This window comes from Peromyscus maniculatus, chromosome 20 (assembly GCF_049852395.1).
Source record: "Peromyscus maniculatus bairdii isolate BWxNUB_F1_BW_parent chromosome 20, HU_Pman_BW_mat_3.1, whole genome shotgun sequence".
Lineage (NCBI taxonomy): Eukaryota > Metazoa > Chordata > Mammalia > Rodentia > Cricetidae > Peromyscus > Peromyscus maniculatus.
Genome location: NC_134871.1, coordinates 56318907 through 56341790, shown reverse-complemented (window position 1 = coordinate 56341790; position 22884 = coordinate 56318907).

The window sequence follows — 22884 nt, the reverse complement described above, 5'->3', positions numbered from 1 at the left end:
CCCTGTATTTCCTTTGCAGCTCTCCTGTTCTGAGACATCTTTTCCTATTAGTATTCACAGAAGTGGTCCAAATGAGGAGCAGCCATTACAACAGCCCCAAATGCAGGCGAGAGTCTACAGCCTGCCCGTGGCTGGCCACACTGGGAAGGGATTGACATTGAACGCAAGTGTTTTTGCCTTCTGCATTCTTCTAAAGTTAGTCAAGGCCATGAAGCCTCCTCCTGAGTCTAAAGCCAGCTGATGACTGGCAAAGACTTCCTGCCTGCCAGGTATGAACTACCCAGGTGAAAGCAGCTTAGTGACTATCTTCATTAAGGTCAGGATGAGTACCAGGACCAGACTCTCAGGAAGCTCCTGTGTCCATGCAGGATCTTTTCATATCTGGCTGCCCTCCAAAATGGACTTCTTAAAAGGTATATCTAAGGCATTAAAGGGTTCACTGATATTGGTGCAATGTGGGTCATGAGCAGGAGTATCTGTTTCACCCAGCCTAGAAACACTCCTTACATCTGGGACTCATTCTCAAGTCACACACATCCCATTTGTCTGAGCCAAAAACTCTACTTCACCCTATATGTGAGACAGAACAGAGTGTGAGGTGGCCAAGACCCAGTGTCAAGTGGACAGGGTGAGGGCTGTGTACCTAGATACTATGAATGAGTGGGTATAGCTAGGTTTAATCTCCAAAACTAGGTATGGTGCTGCACACTCAGAATCCCAGCACTTGAGAGGGTGAGTCTGTAGGACCAGAAGTTCAAGTTCATTCTTCAGTGCATAATGAGTTCCAGAGCAGTCTTGGCTACATAATACTCTGTTCTAACATGAGCAGTCAAGTTTCTCCTGCCTGAGCCTGCAAGATCCTTAGGATCCAGATGATGAGGAAGAATCATAGATGAGGTGGACCCAGGGCCAGATCCAAGAAAGCTAAGCGAACACCAGCATTCTCTCATCCCGTCCTGGAGCTCAGCACTGCTCATGATGCTCAGCTTTCAGGCTGAAGAATGGGACCCGGCAGAGCTGCTCTCCCTGAAGTCCCATCTGACAGGGATTGGGCCTAGTTTCTTCATCAGTCTGAGGATGTAGCCTTCCTAGGCACTTTAGGCAAGTCTGCAGAGCCAAGGGCAGGACTCTGTGAGACATGCTGTACTGTGGAGCGGGCACTGCTAACCACAACACATAAGCCAAAAGGGAACTGGAAGGCCAAGGTGCCAATGGATGGCTGAGTAGAGAGGAAAGGTGAGTGGTCTGCCACCTGATCCACAGTGTTTAGACTCCCCTATCCCAGGACAAAGACCCTGCCTGCCAGGTTGGCCACAGGGCTCCTTTGGATTCCCTTCAGTCTCTCTGGCCTGCCCTTCCACTCCATCTACTCCTCATTTCCAGATGCCTAGAGGTTTCTGCTGAGCACGTCCAAGTCCGCAGATAAGCTCCCAAACCTTCTACCCACAAGCTCCCAAGTCTGAGTCATGAAGCGAAGTTCAGTCTGCATCCCAAGCCTGCTCCAAGCACACATTGATCCACTCTACACAGATGAATCAATGCCTTTTACGGGTCTCTCCTCTCTCATGATCTGTTCTGTAGCTTTTGCTCCAACCCAGCAGCTGCGGAAAACCTGTGGTGTTGGGCTGGCCTGGATTAATATTCAAATGTTGGTCTAACTACTGATGCTGTGAGGGAGCTATAGCCAGGCCAAGCACTGAGGAGGGACAGACTTCACTCAGCCTGCAGGACAAAGCTAGGTTCTGTGGGCTCACCACCCTCACCCCTCAGATGACAGATCAGGAGAAGGGGACATCCCCATTGTAACAGTCATCATGCTGCAGGTAAAGGAAGGACTTCAACAAGACAGTATGACATTCAAGCCTTCATCTGGTGGGAAAAAAAAGACTATCTGAAGTCTGGGGAGATGACTGTGGATAAAAGTGTTTGCTGTACGAGCTTGGGGTCAATCCCTAGCATCCATGTAAAAAGCTGGCCGTGGTGGTACATGCCTATAACCTATTACTGGGCACAGAGGGACAGGGAGATGCTGGAATCTTGCTAGCCAGCTAGTTGAGCTCAATTCACATTCTAGGTTCCACGTGAGCCTTGGCTCAAAACTTAAGGCAGAGAGTAATCCAGGAAGACAGACAGCCATGCCCTCAGGCTTTCCCATGTACCATGTGCACACACATGAAAACACACACATACTATTTGAAACTTGGAAATAAGGAAAAGGTGACCTTTGGATCACACCAGGATATAGCTTGGTGGGACGCACATGCGCATGCATGCCTTAATTTAAGGACATACCTTTGCCTGGCTTGCTCTCAGCATTGATTGAGACTGAGACTCTGAAATGACTTGTTAACTGTATATTTTCCCCCAGTGAGATGCAAATGACTTGTCTGGTGGCTCAATAACCCACCAGGTCATGGCCTCATTGCCTGCAGGATGTTGATGATCCCGCTTTTCTTTCCAAGGCCTCATTTCGGCTTTCTGGCTCCTGGTTTTGCTCGAAAATGTCTGATCCTGACTTCTCTCTGAATTGGCTTCTCTCTCCTGCCAGCTCCACACTCACAGAGGTAAGTTAATCCTTGACAAGGACTCTCTATGTGTAAGAGTGGATTCTTAACTTCTAAGAGTTGGTCTTTGATTGCTCTCTGCCACAGCTATCCATCCTTATTTCCACATCCGCCCGAGCCCAGCTGTAAGTCCTGCTCCAAGGCAGCAACATGCATGCTCTCTCAATCCAGCCTGCAGACTCTGACCATTCATCCATCTGGCTCCAACAGCTCCCACCTATACACACACACACACACACACACACACACACACACACACACACACACTGTACAGAAAGGCAAATCCTGTGACCTTTATTCATCATCCCAAAGTCCTTGCAACCCCATGGAAAGTAATACAGCTTTCTGTCTTCCATTTTGGTACAGGAATGGCATGCTTCTCCCAGCCTGTTCAATATATGACAGGGTAGATGAAGAGATGCATGGATGGAATGGCTGAGTAGATGCGGGATGGATGGGTGGGTGATAGATGGATAGAAGGGTTGATGTATAGGAGATGGATAGGTAGGTAAAGGAATGGGTGGGTGAGTGGATGGATGGATGGATAGATAGATGGGTGAATGAGTGGGTGGATGGGTAGGTGGTGGATGAGTAGAGAATGGGTAGATGAATGGATTGGTGGAATCCTAGTGAGTTAGTAGCTCCAAATTGCAACAACTTGGGCTCCATGTTCTGAGTAAAATGGTTAGATTGTCAGCTTGACACCTGGGAGAAAAGCCCTGATCATGTCTAAGGGAGATTCTAGACTGGGAAAACTGAGGCAGAAGACCCACTCTACATGTGTTAGTACCAATCCATGGGCTGAGGTCTTAGATTGAATTAAAGGGAGAAAGGGGCTGATTATCAACTCTCTCTCTCTCTGCTTGGAAGTGTCTGATGCTGACTTCTCTCTGAACTGGCTTCTCTCTCCTGCCAGCTCCACACTCACAGAGGTAAGTTAATCCTTGACAAGGACTCTCTATGTGTAAGAGTGGATTCTTAACTTCTAAGAGTTGGTCTTTGATTGCTCTCTGCCACAGCTATCCATTCTTATTTCCACATCCGCCCGAGCCCAGCTGTAAGTCCTGCTCCAAGACAGCAACATGCATGCTCTCTCAGTCCAGCCTGCAGACTCTGACCATTCATCCATCTGGCTCCAACAGCTCCCACCTATACACACACACACACACACACACACACACACACACACGCATGCACACACACGCACATACACACACACACATACGCACACGTTCACTCTGCACAGAAAGAACTCTCTCCGTGTGTGCGTGTGTGTGTGTGTGTGTGTGTGTGTGTGTGTGTGTGTGTGTGTGTGTGTGTGTACATGCGCACATGCTCCTGTGTGTGTTCCTAACTCTGGATGAAAATGTCATTGCCTCCTCCTGCCATCATGCACGGATCCCTTTGAACTGTGAGCCACAATAACCCTTCCCATCCTTCAGCTGGTTTGTCAAGTATTCTGTCACAGTGACAAGACAAGTAGCTAATAAACTAAGGAACCCTGGGTAGACCACTCCCTCACTCTGAGCCTCAGTTTCCTCACTTACAAGAGAGAAGACTGGATGATATCAGTGACCCTGATTGCCACATACATGTATGCTAGAAGTTTGAATCACAGACCGATCTTTGAGCATCCAGACACTCTGTGACACCAACTTTAGAAGAGAAAAATATTAATGAGGAGAATTCAAAAACAAAGCAGAAACCCTCCTGTCAAAATCAGAGTTCTATTTGTCAGGAAGCTGGGCAAGGGAAGCTGCTGAATGAAATCACCCACGGACTCATCTTTATTCATGGAGCCCTGCTCTGCAACAAAGCAAATCTCTTCTCCATCAGTGCCGGCCTGAAGGGCAAGGAGGGATCCCTCCAGCTACCTGAGCTGAGTTTGGCCTTCTCTTCCCCTTCCTAAAAGAGATGCAGGTGGCTTTGGCCAAGCTGGGCATCTGTCCCTAGCAGGGAAAATTCTGAAAGCAATGGCCAGATGAACAGGGCCCAGAACATCTGGCTACCGTCCCAGGCAGGTACTTGAAAAGAGAAGAATGTAGAGGTCAGCCTCTCCCTTCCGGCAAGGAATTAGAGTTTTGACAGAGGAGGGGATTTTCAGAGATGCAGCTTGGGAACCTGGCTTTCTAATACCCAGGCCTGGCATCTATTCCCATTTCAATGGTGTCTGATTCCAGCCACCGGGACTCCCGCAGTTCTTTTCTGTGGAATTTGCATCGCAATGATTAGAGGCTGCAGGAGATGGGAAGCCAATTTTTTTTTCAACTGTGAGCTTATCAATGCAGGAGTCACTGCCGAGAGCTCCGAGCAAACTTCATCTTGTCCCGGGAAACTGCTCCCGCCAGCCCCCACGCCTATCTGATATCTACTTCAAAATGAAAAGAAGAAAAGTTAATAAAAATCAGAAAGACACCAGACCCATCACTTAGCATTACTGCGGTGATCAAAAAAACATGTAAGAATATCTCGCAGAAGCACTCAGGCTAAAGAATTCCATCCCTGAGAAACAAGTGACTTTCTTCTTCAAAGCTCGGGTGTGTCAAAGTCTCCCAGAAAGAGGAAGAGTGGGAAGGGAGATGGAAATTGGGGTTCGAAGACATGTTAATGAGTCTTTTCTCAGAAGGCAGAAAACCCTGTCCCCTCAAAGACTCGTGACAAGGGGAGGTTGCAGAGAGGCCTCAGCAAGTCAGGGATAGGTAAATGGGATCCAACCCTGACTGTGTCTCAGGTGAGGACCCCAAGGCAGGGCAATGAAGGGGAGCCACCAGCAGAGGTGACCCTCAAGGGAAGACTTTCCAAGTCAATTTGCTGATAAGGCAGTGCTGGTGTGCATAATCCTTCTAAATATTGATTATGCATCTGAGAAAGAGAATGAGATCCATTCAGTTATCAAGGAGCAGTGACTGCTTGGAGCCCAGCCAGCCTGGGTCCCAAGGGTCATCACTGGAAGCCATGATTGGGATCTATAGAATCAGGTTTAACTCCAGTAGCCTCTGCGGGGCCACAGGCTGGAAAACACCCTTCCCACACATCCATGCTGGCAGGCTTTTACCTTCTGCCAAGACTGACTGCGAACTTTGGAAAGCAGGCAGGGCATTGTTCCTTGCTCCTGTAGAGAGAGATACATATGTAGGTGAATAAGAGGCATGCAATCTGAGTTGGGTGTGAGCACACTTGTGAATGTCTCTCAGGTGACAGTCACCAAATGCCTAGGCGTAGGCTCTTTAGATGTCTTAAGGTGACTGGAGCAGAAGCACTACGTGTGAACTTGCTCTGTGAATAGGTAGATGGTAGCTAAGGGCCTCACTGACAGGTTCCCTGATGTGCTTTTACTCAGAGCCTCTGGGAACCCATTGGTCTTCTCCAGATCTATGCAGCTTCACCCTCCACTGGCTATAGAAGCAGCTATTTCCTGGCCCAAAACAAATACCAGGCAGCGATAGCATTTGTATAAGTGGCCCTTAGCAGATAATAAGTCATTTATCAAAGATAGCAAGTCACAGTGTAGTGACTTGAGGATCACACCTGAACCTAGGTCCTTACAAAGACTGCTGTTTAGTTATTTAGGAAGCCAAAAAGCTAAGAGCTCTATTCCCAGATCGCATGTTTTCATGATAGGGGTCCCACTGAGGTCTGTTTACCCACCTCTGGCCATGGAGTAGACAGAGAGCATGCAAGACAGCAACTCTGGAGAGGCCCATTCAACCCTCTTCTTCTTGTCCAGAGCCTCTGAGAACTATGGCATGGTGGTGTTCTCTCCTCCTTTCTAAGACCACCATTGCTAATTGCAGAAGGAAAACAAAGTAACTACCCTTTGGTAGGCATAGGGAAGCCAGGGGCAGGTGGAGAGAGAGTTCTCAAGCCTAGGGACCCGACTAGACAGCTGACAGTGAAGTCAGATGGGGGGGGTGAACACAAGGAAAAGCACAGTGAGGGGAAAGGCACAGGAGGGGAGGGGGCTCTGCATGGTGGAGCCCAGGGAAGTTGGTGAGGAGAAATAATGTGCCCATCACCAAGTGGGTGCCATTTCAGCCTTGGCATTCACACAAAACAAATACCCCTAGAGGATGACAAGACCCACAGGAAATAGAAATGGAAAAGTAGCAGGAAATACCCCTGTGCAGACTGATCAAGCGATTCAAGATCCTTGGAGAGTCAATGATGGGCACTGGGAAGAGGGAAGCCCTGATTGGAATCTGGCGGGGGGTGCCTTACATCTCTATAGAAAAGGAGGAAGAGAACAAATAAATAGAGGTCAGGAAGAGCTCCTCCAAATCAAAGCTGAGTCTAAGAAAAAAGTATTATTATATCCCAGGAGAAAAGGACACAGAACAGTGAACCCCAACATGCAGTTGGAAAAACCCTGGAGTTGGTCACTGACGAAACCATTGCCTGTATAGACTGCAAAACAAGAGATTTAGAGGGTGCCCTACTTAGCTTTAACTGCCACCCTGACATAACCTGAATCATCTGAGAAGGGAGTCTCAATTGAGAGAGTGCCTAGATTGGATTGTCCTGTGAGAATGTTGGGGGGAATCTCTTAGTTGTTTATTGGCATAGAAGGTCCCAGCCTACCATAGGCAGCACCATTCCCTAGAAAGGGAATAGTCCTGGTCTGTATAAGAAAGCAGGCAGCAAGCAAGCAGCATCCCCCATGGTTTCTGCTTCAGTTCCTGTCCTGATCTCAGCTATAGACTGTGAGCTAAAACAAACCTGTTTCTTTCCTAATTTGATTTAGGCCAGGATGTTTTACCACTGTAGTGGAAAGTTGAGTAGAACATATGGGAAAAGTAGAATTCTGGCCACAGCCACCATGGGCTTTCTCAAGTGAATACTCAGCCTTAGAGATGGAGAACCCTTCTGGACACTTGTTTCTTCAACTCTATAGCATCCCGCCAGTGAAGCAAGAGACACTTAGGCATTTCCAAGACTTAAGGACTACTGTGTTGATGCAGGGAGATACAAAAGGGCCACAGTGGGCTGTGAATCTGTTTCACACCGTGTAAGACCAAAATCAGTGCGGGAATCCTAACTACTTAACAGAAGGTGAATGTAGTAGCTGGTCCTGGTCTTTGGAGACCCACCCAAGAGATTTACAAAGCCCACTCCCGGGTGTGTCTGTGAGGGTGTTTCTAGGGAGGATGGATCAAGGGATGAATGCACGTGGCACCATCCCATACGCTGGGAACCCAGTGGGAACAAAAGGGAAAGAGAAAGCCAGAAAAAGAACTTATCTGCCTCTCCTCCTGACCTCCGGGTTGTGAACCAACCAGCTCCCCCTGCCAGGGCATACCAAAACCTCCAGCACCATGAGCCAAAATAAATCTCTACCCCCCCTTAAGATGCTTCCTCTCAGGAATTTTCTTGACCACTGTAAAGCCCCCAGACCACAATATATCAGTGATCTCACCAATAAAAGTGAAACAGGAAGAGAGCAAGAATGTCTGCATTTATAGGTGGTGCATGTGGATCTAGACAGACAGATGATATAAGTACAATTCCATAATTAATAACATAGGGTAATATATCATAATTAATGGTATAGATGTTCATCATGTTAAGCAAAATAAGAACCAGAAAAGTGAATATCCCATTTTTTCTCATTTGTGTATCCGAGGATTTAATAGACACACAAAGCCACACATGTATAGAGGACATGAAAGTAAAAATGAAACTGGGAGATGAATGAGAATAAAGACTGGGGAAAGGAGGGTGGTGAATATGACCAAAATACATAGTATGCTTGTATGAAAATGTCTTTATGAAGCCCATCACCATGCAGATAATACCCACAAATTATCTTCTAACTAATCAACCAATACAGTAAATGAGCAATCCCAAAACTGTGGATCTTAGAGTGGATCCTAGAGCTGCTTAAGTATGGACTCAGGATGGTGCTGACACTCTGTAGAGGGTCCAATTGGCAAAGTCTAACAGTAGCTTCATGTACCTAATAAGGGTTAACTGCAGTGGAGCCAAGGTACCACAAAGAAATGTGAAAGGCACCAGTTGCATCTGTGAGCCTGATAGAAACTAAAAGTTACCAATGAAGCCATTGTAGAACCCTAAGGGTCAGGAAACCCACTCAGTGAGGAGACAAAAGACCCCTCTCAGTGTGAAAGTAGTTATCCCAGGAATTCAGTAAAGACTCAAATAGCAAAACCCACTGTAGGCATAAATCCTAGGTAGAAATCTGTGATTGATTACAACAATGCTGAAAATTATCTAGATATATTTAATTCCATCTTGGCACACAAAACTCTTGATATAAGTACTAGGAGGCACATATTTGCTGTGCTTCTATTTCTTTATATGTGGGCACTGATGTGAAGAGGTCTCTAAGATAAAGTAGAACTACACCCCTCCCCAGAGTTTGTCCTCCAGGACCTTTCTCCAGGCCCACGCCATCCCAGCCAGTCCCTGGCCCCTCTAATGGGCCCTCCCCCAACCCCAGAAGACTTCTACCAAGCAGGCACAGGCCATACAAGCCAGAACAGGTGAGTGACCTGCCTGCCAGTGGAGCTGTACCCCTCCCTGGATTCTGTCCCCTGCAACTCTTCTCCAGGCCCAAGCCATCCCAGCTTATCCCTGGCCCTGCTGCTTCTGGGCCCTGGCCCTAATCCCAGTGGACTTCTGCCACTGAGGTGCAGACCACACCAGGTACAACCACTGGTGACTGATCTTCCTGTCCTGTGGCCCACCCCCTCCCATCTCAGCACCAGTACCACTGCTGGGTCCTGTCCCCAACTCCAGAGGAATCCCAATGGTGCAGCCCTCACCAGTAGGCAAGCAGGTAAATGCCCCATCTACCAGCTGGACTCTCACCAGCCCCTAAATTCTGCTCCTCCAAGTCCCATACTGCTGCTCAACCCCTTTTACCTCAACTTCCTAGGGAAGCCAACTTTTACCTAGAACTCAGGCAGACTCAATAGGCTAAGGCACAGTCCACACCAGTTGAAAGAACAGACACCATAGGCCCAGGTATAGCCCATACCATTTGAAAGAACAGTCCCAGCAATTCAACCAGAGGCCAGACTGGTCCTAGGTAACCCAGAAGAACACTCAGGCTTTACTGGAGGCCAGACTGGATCAAAGGACCCAAGGCCCCCCAAACCCCAGCAGAGATGTCCTACTGGATCAGAAGACTCATCAGTCACCAGAATTCTTGGACACTTCAGCCAGAATACCAGAGAGGAACCAAAAATCAAAGAACAAAACACTCATCCAACAAAGACAAATGTAGGAATCAACACCTAGACCTATAGTCACCCCAAAGCCAGATGCCTAAATGCCAGTGTAAGAGCACAATCAATAACAGAAAGGGCAATATGTCACCACTAGAGCCCAGCTATCCTTAGACAACAAGACTTGAACATTCTAAAGCAGCTGAAGCACAAAGAAATGATCTTAAAAATAATTTTATGAAGATAATAGAGGTCCTTAAAGAGGATAGGAAAAATCTCTTAAAGAAATTGAGGAAAAGACAAACCAAAAATTAGAATAAATTTCTTAAAGAATGTCAAGGAAAAACAAAAAGTTGATGGAAACAAATTAAACTCTTCAAGAAATGAAAATGGAAATAGAAGTAATAAAAAAACATAAACTGAGGGAATTCTGGAAATGGAAAATCTGAGTAAGTGAACAGTAGCTACAAATGCAAGCAACACCAACAGAATACAAGAGATGGAAGAGAGTATCTCAGGTGTTGAAGATATGATAGAGGAAATAGATTCATTGGCCAAAGAAAATTTTAAATCTAAAAAATTCCTAACACAAACATCTAGAAAATCTGGGACACTATGAAAACATAACATAATAATAATAGGAATAGTAAAAGGAAAATTCCAGCTCAAAGGCCAGAAAATATATTTAACAAAATCATGGAAGAAAATTTCCCGATCTAAAGAAAGACATACATATAAAAGTACAAGAAGCTTACAGACACCAAATAGACTAGACCAGAAAAAATTCCCCTTGCTACACAATAATCAAAACACTAAACATACAGAATAAAGAAAGAATATTAAAAACTGCAATGGCCAAGTAACATATAAAGGCAAACCTAGCCAAATTACACACCTGACTTCTCAATGGAGACACTAAAAGCCATGAGAGCTTGGATAGATGATTTGCAGATTCTAAGAGACCGTGGATGCCAGTACAGACTACTATACTCAGCAAAACTTTCAATCACTATAGATGGAGAAAACAAGATATTTCCTGACAAACTTAAATTTAATCAATATCTTTCCACAAATCCAGCCCTACAGAAGGTAGTAGAAGGAAAATTCCAACCCAAGGAAGTTAGCTATACTCATAAAAACACAGGCAAGAGATAATCACATTAGTAAAACCCAAAGAAGGGAAACATACACACACACCAACAACAACAACAACAACAACAAAAATAACAAAAATTAACAATCAGTGGTCATTAATATGTTTCACTATCAATGGACTCAATTTGACAATAAAAAGACACAGACTAACAGAATGGATACAAAAACAGGATTCATCCTTCTGCTGCATACAAGAAACATACCTCAACTTCAAAGACAGACACTACCTCAGAGTAAAGAATTAGAAGAAAAAAAATTTCCAATCAAATGGACCTAAAAAAGCTGGTGTAGATATCCTAATATCTAACAAAATAGATTTCAAACCAAAATTAATCAAAAGAGATACAAAAGAACATTTCATATTCATCAAAGGACAAATCCACCAAGATGATGTCTCAGTTTTGAACATCTATGCCCCAAATGCAGGGGCACCCACATTTGTAAAAGAAACATTACTAAAGCTTAAATCACACATTAAACCACACATATTAGTAGAGGAAGACTTCAGCACACATTCTCACCAATGGACAGGTCAGATAGAAACTAAACAGAGAAATAACAGAACAGATGTTATGACTCAAATGGACCTAATAACCTCAGAACATTTTACCCAAACACCAAGAATATACCTTCTTCTCAGTACCTCATGGAACCTTCTCCAAAACTGACCAGATACTTGGTCACAAAGCAATTCTTAACAGACACACACACACACACACACACACACACACACAAATTGCAATAACCCCTTAAAACTTATCAGATCATTATGGATTAAAGTCAGAGTTCAACAACAACACAAACTACAGAAAACCTACAAACTCATGGAAACCAAATACTCTCTACTGAATTATCACTGAGTTGGGGAAGAAATAAAGAAAGAAATTAAAGACTTCCTAGAACTCAATGAAAATGAATGCATAGCACACTCAAACTTATGGGACACAATGAAAGCAGTGCTAAAAGGAAAGTTCATAGCACTAAGTGCCTGCATAAAGAATTTGGAAAAATTTCATACTAACAACTTACACCTGAAAGCTCTAGATCAAAAAGAAGTAAACACACCCAAGAGCAGTAGACTACATGAAAAAAATCAGACTGGGGGCTGATATCAATAAAATAGAAACAAAGAGAACAGTACAAAAAAAATCAGTGAAACGAAGAGTTGGTTCTTTGAGAAAATCAACAAGATAGATAAACCCTTATCCAAACTAACCAAAAAGCCTAAATATTCAAATTAGCAAAATCAGAAATGAAAAGTGGGAAATAACAACAGACACAGAGAAAATCCAGACAATTTATTAGGTCATAATTCAAAAACCTGTAGTCCATAAAATTGGAAAATCTAAAATAAATGGATAAATTTCTTGATAGATACCACATACCAAAATTAAATCAAGATTAGATAAATAACTTAAACAGACCTATAAGCACTAAGGAAATAGAAGCAGTCATTAAAAGTCTACCAACCAAAAAAAGGCAAGGCCAGATGGTTTCAGCCCAGAATTCTATCAGACTTTCAAAGAAGAGCCAACACTAATATTTCTCAAATTATTCCACAAAATAGAAACAGAAGGAACATTACCAAATTCCATTTAAGGGTCACAGTCACCCTGATACCCAAACTACACAAAGATTCAACAAATAAAGAAAATTACAAACCAATCTCCCTCATGAACATTGATACAAAAATACTCGATAAAATACTGGAAAACAGAATCCAAGAACACATCAAAAAGGTCATCCATCATGATTAAGTGGGCTTAATCCCAGAGATGCAGGGATAATTCACCATTAAAAAAAAAATCTGTTCATGTAGTCCACCATATAAACAAACTAAGAAGAAAAAAACCCACACGATCATTTCATTGGATGCTGAAAAGGCCTTTGACACAATTCAACACCACTTCATGACAAAAGTCTTGGAGAGACCATGGATACAAGGACCAGACCTAAACATAATAAAGGCAATATACATCAAGCCGACAGCCAACATCAAATTAAATAGAGAGAAATTTTAAAAATTCCACTAAAATCAGGAATAAGACAAGGCTGTCCACTCTCCCCATATCTATTCAATATAATATTTGAAGTTCTAGCTAGGACAGTATGACAACTAAAGGAGATCAAGGCGATACAAACTGGAAAGGAGTCAAACCTTCGCTATTTACAGATGACATGATAGTATACATAAGCGACCCAAAAACTTCTACTAGGCAACTCCTACAGCTGATAAACACCTTTAGCAAAATGGCTGAATACAAGATTAACTCAAAAAAATCAGTAGCCTTCTTATATAAAAATGATAAAAGGACTGAGAAAGAAATGTGAGAAACAATGCCCTTCACAATAGCCACAAACAATACAAAATATCTTGGGGTAACCTAACCAAGCAAGTGAAAGATCTGTATGACAAGAACTTCAAGTCTGTGAAGAAAGAAATTGGAGAACATACCAGAAGAGAGTAAGATCTCTCATGCTCATGGATAGGATGTATTAACATAGTAAAAATGCCCATTTTACCAAAAGCAATCTACAGATTCAATGCAATCCCCATCAAAATACCAGCATAATTATTTACAGAACTTGAAAGAACAATACTCAACTTCATATGGAAAAACAAAAAAACCCAGGATAGCTAAACAATCCTGTACAATAAAAGAACTGCTGGAGGTATCACCATCCCTGATCTCAAGCTCTATTACAGAGATGTAGTAACAAAACAGCCTGGTATTGGCATAAAAAACAAACAGGTGGATCAATGGAATCAAATTGAAGACCAGACATAAATCCACACACCTATGGACACCTGATTTTTTTTAATTTAATTTTATTTTATTTTACAATATAATTTAATTTTACATAGCAGCCATGGATTCCCTTGTTCTCCCCCCTCCCGCCACCCTCCCCTTCCCCCCAGCCCACGCCCCATTCCCATCTCCTCCAGGGCAAAGACTCCCCCAAGGATTGAGATCAACCTAGTAGACTCAGTCCAGGCAGATCCAGTCCCCTCCTCCCAGGCTGAGCCAAGCATCCCTGCATAAGCCCCAGGTTTCAAACAGCCAACTCATGCACTGAGCACAGGACCCAGTCCCACTGCCTGGATGCCTCCCAAACAGATCAAGCCAATCAACTGTCTCACCTAGTCAGAGGTCCTGATCCAGTTGGGAGCCCCTCAGCCATTGGTTCATAGTTCATGTGTTTCCATTCGTTTGGCTATTTGTCCCTGTGCTTTATCCAACCTTGGTCTCAACAATTCTCGCCCATATAAACCCTCCTCTTTCTCACCAATTGGACTCCCGGAGCTCCACCTGGGGCCTAGCCATGGATCTCTGCATCCAGTTCTCTCAGTCATTGGATGGGGTTTCTAGCACGACAATTAGGGTATTTGGCCATCCCATCACCAGAGTAGGTCAGTTCAGGCTGTCTCTTGACCATTGCCAGCAGTCTATTGTGGGGGCATCTTTGTGGATTTCTGTGGGCCTCTCTAGCACTTTGCTTCTTCCTATTCTCATGTGGTCTTCATTTACCATGGTCTCCTATTCCTTGTTCTCCCTCTCTGTTCTTGATCCAGCTGGGATCTCCCGCTCCCCCAAGCTCTCTTTCCCTCGACCCTTGTCCTTCATTACCCCCACTCATGTCCAGGCTGTTCATGTAGATCTCATCCATTTCTCTGTCATTGGGTGATCTCCGTGTCTTTCTTGGGGTCCTGTTTTCCAGGTAGCCTCCCTGGTGTTGTGAGTAGCAGTCCAGTCATCCATGTTCTACATCTAGCATCCTCCTATGAGTGAGTACATTCTATGTTTGTCTTTCCGAGTCTGGGTTACCTCACTCAGGATGATTTTTTCTAGATCCATCCATTTGCCTGCAAACCTTATAATGTCATTGTTTTTCTCTGCTGAGTAGTATTCCATTGTGTATATGTAACACATTTTATTTATCCATTCTTCAGTTGAAGGGCATCTAGGTTGTTTCCAGGTTCTAGCTATTACAAACAATGCTGCTATGAACATAGCTGAGCAAGTACCCTTATGGTATGATTGAGTATTCCTTGGGTATATGCCCAAGAGTGGTATAGCTGGATCTTGGGGGAGATTGATTCCCAGTTTTCTAAGAAAGCACCATATTGATTTTCAAAGTGGTTGTATAAGCTTGTGTTCCCACCAGCAGTGGAGGAGAGTTCCCCTAGCTCCACATCCTCTCCAGCATAAGGTGGACACCCGATTTTTGACAAAAAACAAACAAACAAAAAAAAAAAACAACAATATTATACAGTGGAAAAAAGAAAGCATCTTCAACAAATGGTGCTGGCACAACTGGATGTTAGCATGTAGAAAAATGCAAATAGATCCATATCTATTACCATGCACAAAACTCAAGTCCAAGTAGATCAAAGACCCTAACATAAATTTAGTTACACTGAACCTGATAGAAGACTAAGTGGGAAATAGCCTTGAACTTTGGCACAGGTGACAATTTCCTGAAGAGAACACCAGTAGCACAGACACTAAGATAGACAACTAATAAATGGGGTCTCATGAAACTGAAAAGCTTCTGTAAGGCAGAGGACACTGTCAATAGGACAAAATAGCAGCCTACAGAATGGGAAAATATTTTCACCAACCCCACATCTGATAGAAAGCTGATCTCTAAAATATATAAGGAACTCAAGAAACTAGATGTCAAAAAGCAAAATAATTCAATTTAAAAATAGTGTACAGACCTAAACAGAGAATTCTCAACAGAAGAATCTCAAATGGCAGAGAAACACTTAAAGAAATGTTCAACATCCTTAGCCATCAGGGAAATGCAAATCAAAATGCTTCTGAGATTCCATCTTTATACCTGTCAAAATGGCCAAGATAAAAAACACAAAAGACAGCTTATGCTGGAGAGGATGTGGAGCAAGGGGAACACTCCTCCATTGCTGGTGAGAGTGCAAAGTTTTACAGTCACTTTGAAAATCAATATGGTGGTTTCTCAGAAAATTGGGAATCAATCTACCTCAAGACCCAGCTATATTAATCTTGGGCATATACTCAAAGGATGCTCAATCATACCACACGGACAATTGCCCAACTATGTTTATAGCAGCTTTTTTCATAATAGCCAGAGCCTGGAAACAATCTAGATGCCCCCCCAGCCAAAGAATGGATAAAGAAAATGTGGTACATTTACACAATGGAGTATTACTCAGCTGTCAAACACAATGACGTGAAGAAATTCAAAGGCAAATGGATGGAACTAGAAAACATCATTCTGAGTGAGGTAACGCAGAACCAGAAAGACAAATATGGTATGTACTCTCTCATAAGTGGATATTAGCTGTAAAGTGAAGGATAATCATGCTACAATCCACAAATCCAGAGACGCTAGTTAACAAGGAGGGCCCAAGAGGGGCTCATTGATTGCCCTGGGAAGGGAAAATAGAAGAGATCTCCTGGGTAGACTGGGAGCAGATGGGGATGGGAACTTGAGGGGTTGGGTTGGGGGATGGATGGAAATGGAGAATACTAAAAGAGATGACTGGAAAGGGGGGCATTTCTGGGTCAGGTAGAAGAAACCTCATGCAAGGGAAACTCCCAGGAATCCACAAGGATGACCTCAGCTAAGACTCCTAGCAATAATGGATATGTAGCTTGAACTGGCCATCTCCTGTGATCAGACTGGTGACTATCCCTATTGTCATCAGAGGGCCTTCACCCAGTAACTGATAGAAACAGATGCAGAGACCCACAGGCAAACATTGGGCCAAGCTCAGGGAATCTTGCTGAAGAGAGGGAGGAAGGAAAGGATTGTAGGAGCCAGAGGCATCAAAAACATCAAAAGAAAACCCACAGAAGCAACTAACCTGGCTCATAGGAACTCATAAGAGTCTGAAACAACAACCAGGGATCCTGCATGAGATTGACCTAGGCCCACCACATATATGTGACGGTTGTGTAGCTTGGTCTACTTATGGGACTCTTAACAATGGGAGCAGGGGCTGTCCCTAATGCTTTGGCTGGCTCTTGGGAACCTATTCCTCATAAGGACTGGATTGGATTGCCTTGCCCAGCCTTACAAGGGGAGGTGCTTAGTCTTATTGCAACTTGATACGCCATGTTTTGTTGATACCCATTGGAGGTCTACCCCTTTCTGAACAGAAACAGAGGAAGGGTGGAGTGAGGGGGGCAGACAGGGGTGGGGGGAGGGAATGGGAGAAGAGGAGGGAGGAGAACTGTGGTCAGGGTGTAAAATAAATAAATTAATTAAAATTTAAAATATGTTGATCATTGATTTAAAAAAGATAGAGGAACTTAGGACTGATGAAAAGAGGTAGGGAGGGAGAAAAAAGAAAGGAAAGAAGGGAGGGAGAGAGGGAGGGATGACAGTTATTGCACCCACAGTTGCTACATCCATAAACATGAACAAGAAACAGGTAATAATGAGGTGCCTCTGGGGCAGCTTTGGCAAAAGAACAATAGAAGGGCTTTTCCCATAGCCTATCAATACATCTAAGTGGGTTTCTAATGACCAGCATGCTGTTATCGATAAGAGCCACAGGCGTGTTAGTGAAGCAGTAGATCTTTTCCCTATGGAACCCTGAGCAATGTGTGCAGACACTTGTGCTTGTCACACTCTGGGGAAGAGTGAAGGAGGTTCCAGGCAGTAAAAGACAGGAATGCTAGCTGAACACAGAGCCAAGGACAGCTGCCTCCAGCAAAGACTTCTCTGACCCCAATGGTCACTGTTATGCTCCCATGGTGTAAGCATGAGATAATTTTTTAAAATGCATTAAGTTGGGGCCTGGAGAGATGGCTCATGGTTATGAGAGCTTACTGCTATTCTGGAGGACCTGGGTTCCGTTTCCAGATGTGATTCATGACCACTTGTAACTCCAGCTCCAGTAGTACCATGATATTTCAGACTGCTTTCTGTTGCTTTGATAAACATAATGATAAAAAAACAACTTGGGGAGGAAAGGGTTTATTTCAGCTTATAGTCCATTCTGGAAGGAAGCCAAGGCAGGAACTTAAGTAGAGATGATGGTGGATTGCTGCCTTTCAGTTTGGTTAGTCTGTTTTCTTATACCACCCCAAGACCACCTGCTCAGGGGTCGTACTACCCACAATGGGCTGGGCCCACCTAGATCAAATGTTAATCAAGAAAATGCCTCACAGACTTGCCTACAGGCCAAGCTGGTGGATGCAATTCCTCAGTTGAGATTTCCTCTTCTCAAGTGACCTGAGTTTGTGTCAAGCTGACAAAAAAATGTAACCATCACATATGACCTCTTCTGGCCTCCTTAGGCACTCACACACATGTGGCATATACTGAAACACACACACACACACACACACACACACACACACACACACTTACACACATACACACACACATACACACTTACACATAAAATAAATATTTACAAAAAAATCATTCAACTGTATACATGAAACCTAAATCGAGAAACTTGAAGCACCCCCCGTCACTCATTCTTGATTGGATCTCCAGGCCACTCCCCCTCACAAAGCTTTTCTTTTCTCATTGATAACCACAGTGTGAGAGTATGGGAATTAAATGGTGTCATATCTCTCTTGGCAAAGGGCTGTGGGAAAGGAACTATTCTGTTCAGGGGCATGGATGGAGCAGGAGCAGCCCATCGAACCACACACAGCACACACACACTGACACTGCCAGCTTCCTCTGCCTCTACATAGAAGGAGGCTACTAACCACTCATGGGAGAAGACATGAGCAAGGATGCAAGCAAGCAGAGAATGCCACTGTACACTGAAGTGTTAAGATGGGCACAGAGTGGGCTCGATGAAGGAAGACCCAGGGCAAAGAGGACACACACAGTCCTGCAAGGCTTGAATGCATTGGATACTTACAAGTGATGGTCACTGTCCTGGATAGTTTTTTTTTTTTTTTTTTTTTTTTTTTTTTTTTTTTTTTTTTTTTTTTTTTGTCAATTTGACACAAGCTAGAGTTATCTGAAAAGAGGGGACCTCAATTGAGAAAATACTTCCAAAACATCAGGCTGCAGGCAAGCCTGCAGGGCATTTTCTTAACTAGTAATTGATGGGGGAAGGCCCAGCCCATTGTAGGTGGTGCCATCCCTGAACTGGTGGCCCTGGGTTCTAGAAGAAAGCAGGCTGAACAAACCATGATGAACAAGCCAGCACCCCTCCATGGCCTCTGCATCAGCTCCTGCCTCCAGGTTCCTTCCCTCTTTGAGTTCATGTCCTGACTTCCTTCAGTGATAGACTACAACGTGGACATGTAAGCCCCAGTGTAAAGCCAAGTTGCTTTTGGTCATGTTGTTTCATCACATCAATAGACAACCTAACTAAGGCAGTCACCTTTGTGCCTATACAAGCACAGTGGCTACAGAGTGTCAAACACTGCTGTCTGTAACACATCTAACGTGTTTCAGCTCCCACACTGGTCAGCAGAAATGCATAGGACATATACGGGAATATGGGAGTCAGGGGTTAATATCACCTGTGGAACTGATTTATTCTCCTGAGTTCTACTTTGGTATGTAACTTTGGGAAAATTGTGTCACATCCCCTCAGTGACCTCAAGACCCATCAGTGAATCAGAAGTCAAGTTTGGCAAACACGAAGCCCTTCTCTCAAGCTGTGGTGGATAATAGTGACTATCAACTTGACAGGCTCTAGGATGTGCTAGGACACAAAATGCCGGGTCTGTCTGTGAGGAAGTTTCCAGATTAGCTGAACTGAGGTGGGAAAACTCACTTTGAACGTGGGGGGCACCATTCCCTAGGCTGTTGTCCTGGGATGAATGAAAGCCAGCTGAGCACCAGACCATCTCTCGTCTCTGTTTCCTGACTGCATATGCACCGAGACCCACTGCCTCACACTCCTGCCACTGTGACTTCCCTGCTGTGATGGTCTGCCCTCAAATGCTGAGCCAGATAAACACTTTCTCCTTGAAGTTGTGTTTACCGGGTACCTCGCCACAGCAGTGGCAAAGGTCACCAGTCTACCAAGGTGGTCACCACATTGCCAGGCAGTGAGCATTCTAGAACCCAAAGGGAATGAGCCACTGCCAAAAGGGATGTGGGCCACTGCTTAGGGAGATGTCCTGACTGGTCCATCAGCCTAGGTGAAGCCCTGTTCCTCTATCTCCATGGCTACCTCTGCTCTTAGCAGAGCACTCACCCAGCTGCTTCTGCCCACCCAGCTCTGCACTTTGCAAACATCTGTCCCACTGGCTTTGTCCTTGGGTTCACTGCAACTCCCGTGAGCAGGGGCCTCAGGGAAGAGCAACTACTAAAGATGGAGGAGCCTTTCTTCCAGCTGGAACCATGGAGGGTATGAAGAGAAGAGGAATAAGTCCCTAATGCCAAGAGCCATAAGTAAAGTTGAGAGCAAATGCCCAAGAAAGGAATTTGCCCAAAAGATGCTTCAAAGGGCAAGAAGGATTTTTACCCATGAGAAGCCAGGCATTGTCGCAGGAGCATGGGCAAGGACGTGGCAGCTTCTGGAACTGTGGAGATGCCCCAGTCCATAAAGTGCTCACCATGTAAGCATGAGAACCTGGATTCAGATGCCCAGACCTCACATTGAAGAAAAAAAAACTGGGTGCAACAGCATGCGCCCCAAACCCCGGTGCTGGAGAAGGGATGATAGAGGATCCTTGGGGCTTGCTGACCTGTCAGTCTCGTCAAAAACGGTGAGCTCTAGGTTCAGAGAGAGACCCTGTCTCAAAACACTAAGGTGGAAAGATAGAGAAAGAAACCTGACAATGACCTCTGGCCTACATGCACATGTGTACATATATGAGCCCTAACCCACACATGTGTGTATACACACACACACACACACACACACACACACACACACACACACACACACACCGACACATGCACAGCAGTCACCATGCATGTGTAAAACTCAGCTAGGCCCTGTCATCAGGACCACAGGCATCAACAGTGTGAACCCAAGGGGAAGAAGGCCTTGCAGCTCTTCTGTCCTGGCCAGATCTGCAGCAGTGCCATCGCAGAGCTCAACGAGGAGGCATCTGGGTTGTGTTGAGAGCTACGCACCCCCTGCTGCCCGGGAGGACTTGACCCACCAACCTGTGAATGGGGTTACCGTAAAATCAGTAAGGAACGACTTAACAGACAGCATCTGGCTGTTCTGTCTCTTGGTAAATACGGACTCACCTCTGTGGAGACCCCCACTCGGGAGGTTGATACCTTTGAAAAATGCTTCAGAGAAGCGAATGACTTTCCACAGCCTTTCCACACAGGAAGGCAGAGAGAGGAAAGTGGAGATGCTGACAGCAGTCCAGCCCCCCAGACAGGCTGATTAGAAGCATGAGCCAAGGCACCTGCTGTGGTCATGGGCAGTTAGCAAGCAGAGATTGCTCTCCAATGGAATAGAGCCAATTGAGATGGAGAAGCAAGTTTTAGTCAGATAAGAGGGCTTAACAGGAGAGCTGCACCCATTCAAATGAGCTATGCAAATGCTATTCTTACAATCTGTTCTTTTAAAAAATACAGTGTGTCCGTGTCCGTGTGTGTGTCCATGTGTGTGTCCGTGTGTGTGTGTGTGTGTGTGTGTGTGTGTGTGTGTGTTGAGGAGGTGCAGTGTGGCATATAGAGGTCAGAGGACAACTTGCAGGAGTCAGTTGTCTCTTTCCACCCTGTGGTTCCCAAAGATTGAACTCAACCCATCAGGTTTTGCAACAAGCACCTGTACCCACAGAGGCTCCTCCCCCAATGTGTAGTTTATTTAAACAATATTTCAAATGTCTTTTCATCTTCCACCATCTCCAATTTTCTACATTCCTGGGAGACAGGGCATATACATAGGTGCATTTAGGCTGCAGAGGTCCCCATTCCCAGTACTGGCTTGTCGGGACAATGTGGCAATGGTCTGCACTGATTCTGAGAGACAGAGAAACTGGATGCTTATCTCTCCCTTACCTCTGTGACTCTGCAGCTGCCCAAGGATGGCCACATCTTCTCTGTACATTTGGCAGTGTGGGTGCTGCCTATGAGAAAGCCAGGGGCTGTGCTGGGGAATAAGAGTCCCTCTGCGACCTAATCATGGGTGCCACAGTTAGCATAGAGCCACCCCAGCAAGTACCTAGAGACATAATGCTGGAAGACACTGAGCAACGGAGTTTACTCAATAAAGTCAGCAGAGAGCACGGAGTCTATCAGACAGTGTCTTCATCAGACAGTGAAATTGAATTAGATTCCACAATAGCCGGCGTCTGCAGCCCATTTGCATGGCAAGTGTGAGATTAGAGCAGAGTCGTTTGGTAATGAAGGCGCTTGTAGGATTTCTGGGCATGCTTCTGGGTTCCAGGCAATCTTCCCTTCAATGCCGACTCACACAGCTTGGACTTCAGTGTAGATCTGAGGACCGTACCTTGCAGACCCAGCCTGGAGTCTCACCCATCTAGCCTCTTGTAAAGACTATCCTAATTTTTCAAAGATTGAGCCTCCCCTACTCCTGGATTTGGGGACTCACAGTGGCTAAAGCATCCCATTGCACGTAGTGTCATAGCAAAGAGGGGGGAACTGGTCACAGTGTGGAGGCAAAAGCCAGCCCACTAAGCAATGTCTCTGTCTTATTTTGGCTCTTTGAAAAACCACACTTACTCATCCGTCTCCCTTTTATACCTCCATGCCCACCCCACTCCAAGCTCTTTTAGAAAGTTGTACTTTGACCTCTGACCTCTGGCCTCTGACTCCTTAATGTTCTGCTGCCTGGATTTCCTCAGACTAGTTTGCCCTTGAGGAACAACCTGAGCTAAGGGTTGTACTACTGCCTGAACAAGACCACAGGTCAAGGGAGTGGAGGAATGTCCAAGAACAGAGAGAGATCTTCAGGTGGAAGACAGGGCTGTGTAGACAGAGATGGCTGAAAACCCTGACTGGGACGACTGCAGAGTCAGCATGCCCAGAACCGGGACAGGCTCTGTGGCAAAAGCAACTTGAGATTGGCCTCT